The sequence below is a fragment of the Sminthopsis crassicaudata genome, chromosome 4, assembly GCF_048593235.1.
Source record: "Sminthopsis crassicaudata isolate SCR6 chromosome 4, ASM4859323v1, whole genome shotgun sequence".
NCBI classification, from domain to species: Eukaryota; Metazoa; Chordata; class Mammalia; order Dasyuromorphia; family Dasyuridae; genus Sminthopsis; species Sminthopsis crassicaudata.
Window position 1 is genome coordinate 71,265,469 of NC_133620.1, and position 8,827 is coordinate 71,274,295.

Below are 8,827 nucleotides of genomic sequence, written 5' to 3' on the forward strand. Positions count from 1 at the left end.
TGAAGTTTTCTCCAAGGAACAGGTTCTGCTCCTAGTATGAGGAACTGAGTGTAAGGAGAGCGTCCAGGTTGGTCAAGCCTTGTGTTCTTGCACTGATCCTTGAGATTCAGAGTGTTGAATCTCAGAATAGAAAGACAGGGAAACTTTGGAGACTAGTCTGAGCCCATTTATTCCATTTTCCCATTTACCCAGGGTTCTAAAGACCCTACTCTGAGATCTTCTGAGCTCTTTCTAAGGCTTTCTGACCTCTTTTGGGTTTCTTAGGGAGGACTCTATATTATTGCTACTGGTAAATACAGAAACCCATGTCTCTGGCTTGTTGCTGTTCACTAGCTTTTTTTCATTTCCTCCTTTTCTATTGTGGAGTTCTGGGGTGGAAGAAATCACTCACAGATTTCTTGATCTTTACTCAATCTGATGCGAATTTCAGGGTTTTTATGGAATTGATATGTGATAATTATTCTCTGTTATGGTAGCTACTGGACTAAAAGCTCCTCTTCACTTATTTTTAATAGAAATAATCATTCAGAATGCCAAGCTTTTTGGTATTAATCTTTGGAAATTCCTTAGAATTGTTAAAATGAATTTTAAAAGAATGATATGGCTATATTTTTTTAGGTTTTCAGATCTCAAATAAGACAATGGTAGCAGGATTCTTTCTGAAAAAAGTGAAATACTCTTTCTTTTAAAAAACATTTCCTCAGATGAGTCAATTTCAAGAACATCACTGAATCATGGAATGCTACTACTTTCAAATATTTGTAAAATAGTGGACTTCACTTTATTAAAATTCTCACAAAATCTTAGGGACTTTGAGATATAATCTGTTCCAGTGGATCCCAAAGTATGATTCTCATATTGTAGAACATGAAAATATGCCTCCTTCATTACCACTGGTCTAGTCACTCATCTGCTCAAAAAAATTTTAGTATTTCTTTTATGCCCTTTCTTTATCCAGAAATCAAAGACCATCACAATCTATTGCCAACTTTATATCATCTTATTCTTCTCTAGGTACTTTATGTGGCAGCCAAACTGGACTATCTTTTAGTTACCAAACTCAGGCTGTGTCCCAGCTTAGAGTACTTCTTGTGCCTGGGACATTCTCTATCACCATTTTCACCCACTGAATTCCTACTCATACTTTAAAATCCAACTCACATATAACCTCTTTCCATGAGATATAGGCTCACAACTCACAAGATCACTGATATAGAGATAAAAGGAGTTATAAAGCCCATCTAGTTCAATCCCCTTTATTTTACAAATGAGGAAAGTGAGCCCTAAGGAAGTTAAATCATTTGATCAAGATCACAAAGATAGTGTCAGAAATAGAATTTGAACTCAAGCCTTTCGCGCTTGGAGCTACGTCTCTTTCCACAATGCACTATTTGGAGCAACTAGGTGACACAATATATAAATGGCCTGTAGTTAGGAAGACCTGAGTTCAAGTGTTATTTCAGATACTTACTAGCTGTATGACCTTGAATCAATAACTTAGTTGCTTTTTGTCTCATTTTGCTCATCTGAAAATAAGAATGATAATAGTACCTACTTAGGATTGTCGTGGGAACAAATTAGGTAATAATTATGAAGCACTGAGCATAATGTCTGGCACATTTTAACTATTATTATTGTTATTATTGTCACTTCATTATTAATGACATTTTCCATGAAGAACCTTATGTAATATTTTATTTTGCATTGAATACATTTATAAAATACTATTATGTTTCTTTTTTCACAAGGACTTCATTGTAAAATTTTGAATTAATATACATTAGTAATATTGGTCTATAATTCTCTTTTTCTGTTTTATCCTTCTTTGGCTTAAGTATTAGAACCATATCTGACTCATAAAAGAAGTTTGATGAAGTGCTTTACTTCTAAGTTATTAAGAACTATTTGTGTAGAAGTTATTATTTGCTCTTTAAAGATTCAACGAAATTCACCAAATGTACTTCATTCTCTGGAACTGACTTCCAAACATTTCCCTTCCTTTCACTTTCCTTCACCATCATTCCTCAATTTGGTAATTCCTTTATAGACTGTTCAATTTTGTTTTCTAAGACAGATTCCTTAAAATCTTCAACATAATAGATAAAATCAATGTTTTTGAAGCAGATGTTCAAATCCTGCCTCTGATGATATTATGTTTGTGTTCTTAGTTAAATCACTTAAATTCTGTGATTTCTCACTTATAAAATGGAATATTAAAATTGAGATCTCTAAGGTCCCTTCCAGTTCCAGATCTATGATGTGCTATCAATTTCGGTCTTTTATATTTTGTAGGTAATCATTCACAACATTAAAACAATTGATTCTGCTAGCATCTAATTGTATATCAAAGGTTCTTTTCATTCATAATTTTTTGTGATCATGCTATTATTATGTGTTATAGTTATCTGTTTATAGGAAGAGGAAGAGCAATGTTACATTTTTAGCTCTTAAAAAAATTAAATGGTTTTTATTACAATTAGTTACCACTACAATTTTATTTTTAAATTTTTAAAGTTTAATTTTCAGTTCCAAAATTTCTCCTTCCCTTTGCCTCTTCCTAAGAAATATGATATACATTATACATATGAAGTCATGTAAAACATATTTCCACAATCCTTTACTTTCAGGTCCCAGGTAATTCTTTAGGTTATGAACTACAGAAAAGTCACTTATCTTATTGATGGAGAAAATTTTCATATCATAGATTTAAAACTAGAACAAGTTTCTAAATGGATGAAATTATAGGTATGAGCAGAATTTAAAAAACAAAAGAAAATGAAAAAAGAATCACAAGCCCCTACTAGGTTATAGGTTTCATGTGGTAGTTGGTCTCTTTTATCTAAAGCACCCAACATGGTACTCTGCACGGAGTAGTGACTTACTAAATGGGAAAGATGCAGGAAGAAGAGTAGAATTTCAGTCCAAAGAGACAGAAACAGTGAGATAAGACCTAGAAAGGCACATTGACCTTGACAGAAATAGAGGGAGACAGACACCAAAGGGATACATGAAAGGAAGGTCCAGAGAGAGGGAACTGGAGCCAAATGAAAAGTGCCTCTTTTCAGGTACCACTGGTCCCAACCTTTCTTGTTTGCAATTGGGATAAATGAAATCTAAGGGTGCGCTCTATCACTAAAAGCAAACTCTGGCCTCTTTCCAGAGCCTGGCTCCCTTCCAGAGGGCATCTACCCCATTCTGGCTACTGCTTCAAAGGTACCCCGAGTCCTTTGGCAGCCCTCTTGATCTATCTGTATTTGCTCATTAAAGTTAATTTGGAACATTAAAAGGACTAGAACTAATGATTTCATTAAACTAGGGGTTTCTGAATGCAGCAACTTTAAGGGGGAGGGGGAAGAAAAGAAAAAGAAAAAAAAAGCAAGTTAAAAACAGGCCAGAGAACCCCAGGACAAGGTCATTAAGTGCTCTACCTGTTCAGATCCTTGAGCTGCCCTGAGTTCCTGCTTCCCTTATGTTTCTAGCAAAGCCCAAAGCCATGTTCTCCTGTATGTCCTTAGTCAGCTATATATTTAGGGAATCTACTTTTGCTTCTTTCCCCAGTAGCCATGTAAAGGATGATTTTCATCTTTGTATTTGATTTCTTAGGCTTAGCATGGTGCATTGATATGTACTTTTGATTGATTAATTGATGAGCTAGGAAGGAGGGTCATTGAGTTGGATTCCCCTGAAGACTAAGAACAAAAGAGATGACTTTTGATTGGAAATAGATCTTACCTAGAGAACTAGATCAGGAATTTTCAGAAAAATATCGCATTTTTCATGTGATAAATGACTTCTGTGTAAACTCACTACCTATTCACCCTAATCTCCACAGTGACCAAAATTCATGCCATGGCAACTGCTTTTTATGTCATCAGTGAATGATCTTTGGAGAGCAGTGTGGGACAATGGAAAGATATCTAGAATCCAAGATCTGGGGGTTCAAATTCTGCTTCCTTGGCAAGTCACTTAATCCCCAAGACATTCTCCTTTCTTGCTACATGAGTTCTATGCTTGGCTTGCCCTCATTGTCTTCACCCCACCTCCTCATCTCACACTAGAGGATTTCAGCATATTTATTCATGTTCCCTCAAGCATCCTAAGAGGTCCACCCATTATGTCTTGTATTCTAACTCTCTTTTGTGTATGTACTCTGGGCAGCTGGATGGTGTAGGGGATAGAGTAGGTTTGGGGTCAGGAAAACGAATTCAAATCCAGACTCACTTATTAGTTGTATGACCCTAAGTAAATCAGTTCACCCTGTTTATCTCAATTTCCTCATTTGTAAAATGAGCTGGAGAAGGAAAGGACAAACCCATTCTAGTATCTTTGTCAAGAGAACCCCAAATGGGATCACAAAGGGCCAGATACTCATGTACTCAAGAATCTCTAACTGACTATCTACACTGACTTCCTTGTTATTTCTCCAGCTCTATTATCTGTCTTCTCACTTTTCAGTGACTACCTGCAAAGCCTGAAGTGATCTCCCTTCACTGGCTTCCTTGCTTTCCTGAGAGATTCATCTCAAATCCTACCTGACTTTTCTGATTTCCCTCTGGTTAGTACCTTCCCTTGGAGAGTCTCCATTTACTCTGTACACATCTCGCATGTGTAGTCATTTCTGTATTGTCTCTTCCATTAGACTGTGAGCTCCTTGAAGGGAGGGACTGTGCTTTTGTCCATCTCTGGAGTCTCAGTGTCTTAGCATAATGACTGGCACACAGTAAGTGCTTAATAAATGCTTGTTTGACTGACTTGACTTTCCTGTGCCTCTCATTTGCAAAATGGGAGATTGAACTAGATACCCTCTGAAGTTCCTTCCACCTCTTTATCTATGAATGAATGAATGGATGGATTATCCTAATTAGATGCACATTAATTCTTATCAGAAATGGAATTATATGTGATGTCATAATTGAAATATTCATGCTATAAAACCTTTTTTTTTTTTTTTTTAAAGGAAGCTGGTATATTCCTCTCACTTATAAAGATCCAGCCAATTTATTGTCATGTGCTTTTCAAAACTTAAAGTGTTAGGGAAATGTTAATTATAATTACTTTCCTCCCACAAGAAAAAGAGACTTTGTGAAGTGTTTAGTTGAAATAATGACATACTATACCTATGACAAGAGAGGGTAGGGTATAGCAGATAAATGGTCAGCCTTAGGATGTCAAGAAGCTGGGTTCAAGTCCTGCTTTTGACCAGGGGCAAGTTCTATAAGTTTTTAAGGTTGCCCTGTGCAGATCTATAGGACATTAAGTTATAGGTGAGTTGTACATCTGTAACAGTAGAAGGAGTTTACGCAACACAGTATCCTATGCTGGTGAAATCATTTTGTTTGGACAAAAATTGTCTATGGCATCCCTCTCATCATCTTTTTGGAATCTAATCAAAGAAAGGAAATGAGGTTACTTTGATATAATCTGTCACTTAATAAGACCATGCTGACCCTTAATCATTCATTTAGCATTCCTCTGTTAAAAGCTTACTATGTGTAGCACAGCTGCTATGCCATGGGGATAAATGCAAGAATAAATATGACAGTGTTTCTGCCTTCAAGGAATTTGCGATAATTCATTTAATTATGCATTCTGGAATTTTTCCTGGAATTGATGCAGTATATTCTTTACCCTGTAGGTTTTAGAATCAAATTTTTCCCCTTGCAAAAATGAAAATGACATTGCCCAGCTCCTATTTTTGGCACCTTTCCCCATTCTTCATGATTTCTCAGAGATGACAGCCATAAATTCAAGTTATTTCAGGTTTTGGGTACATAGAGACATAAACTTATTTAAACAGTTTAGGTACATTTCCCTTTTCATTCTAAGATTATTTATGGTTGGAACATTAGGATGGTATGCCTTGGAGCTTTGGGTCTTGGTGCATGGAATCATGTCTCTTTGTGCTCTCTGATTTTTTTTTTTTCACATGTCCTATAACCATATATCCCATAAAACATCCCTCATAGCTTTCCCACTTTAGTACAATGGAAAGGAAACTTGCTCTGGAGCCAGAAAACCTGAGTTCAGATCTTTTCTCTGATAGATGATCTTGAACAATTAATATAGCTATCTGGTGTCTCAGTTTTCCCTTCTTTCATCCTGTAAATTTCCAAGGTGACATGAAATTTTTCTCTTAAGGGTTTTATCATTCACTTCAAATCATCAAACAAATATTTGTTGGTGGTTGTAAGTCCAGAATATAAATTTCTAATCCTTGCTTCCTCTCTTTTCTGAGATTTGACATTTATAGTGGAACTGAATAAAAATTTAGATACCTCTGAGCAGAAAGGGACTTCCAGTAAATGTCTAAATAGCTGACTTCCATTGCTGCTGTATCTTACTTTTGTGCTAAACAACATGGTATGTTATAGTGGGTAGAAAATTTGACTTAGAGGCTAGAGAAATGTGGGTTTGAATTCTGACTTCAACACTTGCTTTGTAACCAGTTAATCTCTCTGAACTTCTGTTTCCTCAACTGTGAAGTGGGGGTAATAATATATGCATTACATGCTTCATGGGATTGTTGAGAAAGCAACTTGTAAAACTTGAATCTCATGAATTTATCACCTGGTGCTGTGTCAATTCTGTAATTTGATCATGGTAGTACCAATAAATGGTAAGTTTAGATTTAGAAAGAACCTCAAGAGCTCATCCAATATCACCCCCCTCATTTTACCGAAAAGGAAACTGAGGCACCAAATAGATAAAATAATTGCTCAAGATAATTTATCAGAGGAAGTATATGAATCCAAGTTCCCTGATTCCAGAGCAAGTTTTCTTATCTCTGTACTAACATGGTAAAGCTGTAACAGATGTTTTAGAGGTAGAAATTATAAAATCTTGTATATGTGTACATTCTATAATTTATAAAGTATCTCCACACTTAAGTTTTCTCAGAGACCAGAACTTTAATCTTTCACAAAATCCTCAGATGGGACTTGAGGTGTACATATAGGGTGATAGATATTATCCTAAAATTTATAAATAAAGAAATTCAGGTTTAGAAACATAAAATCACCCTGGTGAATCCAGATCTGGACATTAGTATACCTGTTGTTCTTTCCACTATTTATTTTGTGCAAAAAATAGTTTCTGACATCATGGAAGTATTCAGTCTGAGCCCTCTTTATGTCCCACATCAAGCTAAGTAATCAAACATTGAAAGATCAGGAGGTTTGCTAAGGGGGCTCAGAGCTTTGAAGCATTAGCCAAGATGAGGGAGATGCCCCCTGGAAAGATAGCAGAGTCCTTTTGTCCCTACATCTCAAAGACTTGCTCAACCAATTGGATGTGTGGGAAAAAAGTCTGGAATAGCTGACTAACAGCAATCAAACTTTAGGTCATAAACAACTTATTGAGTACATTTTTTAACCTTTCTTCTCTTATTGGCTTAACAATATAACTCCCTGGAGTTCAATGTCCTTTGGTCCCCCAGTGCTCACATTACTGGTGATTATCAGACCATGGGGTGAGAGGTTAGGCTTGGGAATGGAAGCTGTAGGCAAGAAATAAATGGGACTAAAGTATCCTATACAATCTTCATTTAAAAAGCTTTTCCAAGTTCTTTTCTCCATACTTCTTTTGTCAAGTGGGAAGATGGATAGATACATGGAATCAGAGAGTTGGAATGGAAAGAGCTGTTAGAAGTCATAAAACTCAATTCTTTAATTTTAGAAATGAATACATTGAGTTACTGTATATGTCTTGAAAGTACATTTTTTCCCATTATATTTTCACAATTAGAATGTAAGCTCCTTGGAGGAAGGAACTATTTTTCTCTCAACTTGAATTTGTTTTCCTAGCATTTAGCACAATACCTGAACCATAGTAAATGCTTAATATCTTCTTGACTTGATAAATAATTTAGTATTACAGTTATGCTGTATATATTACAATATTATGTATCACAACAATAGTTAATATAACAGCTATCTAGATGTGAAGTGAAAATGATATTTTTTCTCATACATTTATATTTGTTCATTTGGTACGTATTTCACATTCATTTGATAGGCAATGAGATGACACTTTAGATAGAGTATAGAAGGGATCAGGAAGAACTTAGGTTAAATCCTGTCTCAGCCACTTACTAGCTGTGTGACCCATGGCAAAATACTCAATCTTAATTCCCTCATCTGTAAAAAGGGGATAATAATAGCATCTACCTTGAAGTGTTATAGAAATGTTGGCTAGTTATTATGCACATACACTGCTTAGGATGACAAAGACTCATCTGGACTTAACAATGCCTTGCCCAAAGTAAGTTCTGAATGAATGCTTAGTGATTTTATCATTCCAGAATATCCTCATATCCTTTTTTGATTGGGCTACTACAATTTTAACAAGACATTAGACAACTCCTTTTGATATAATTTTGTGGAAAAGATGGAGATGGAGAGAGGTAAGCTGGCCAAGTTAGTCATGGAAAGTGGCAAACTAGGTTTGGCTAGATGTCGAAAAAAGTTATTTATGGTTTCATATTTACTTGAAAGCAAGTCTGAAGTAGAAGGTCGCAGGGTTGTATTGGGGTCAATGTTGTGTGACATAATTTCTGTCAATGACTCAGAACTAGTTAGTGTCAGAACCTGGCTTTATTTTTTTTTAATGAAAATCATATTTTGATTTTAAAAGAATTATTTTAAAGAATTCAAGATTTGAAAATATGATACGAAAATATTTTCTAAAAACAGAATTTTAACTGGGGGCTTATGAACTTGCTTTGTTATTGTCTTAAAATATTCAGATAATTGTATTTCATTGTTTATTCCTTTTAAAACACTGCTAGAGTATTTTTCCAAAATATTTTTCTGTATGCTTTCCTTTGGCA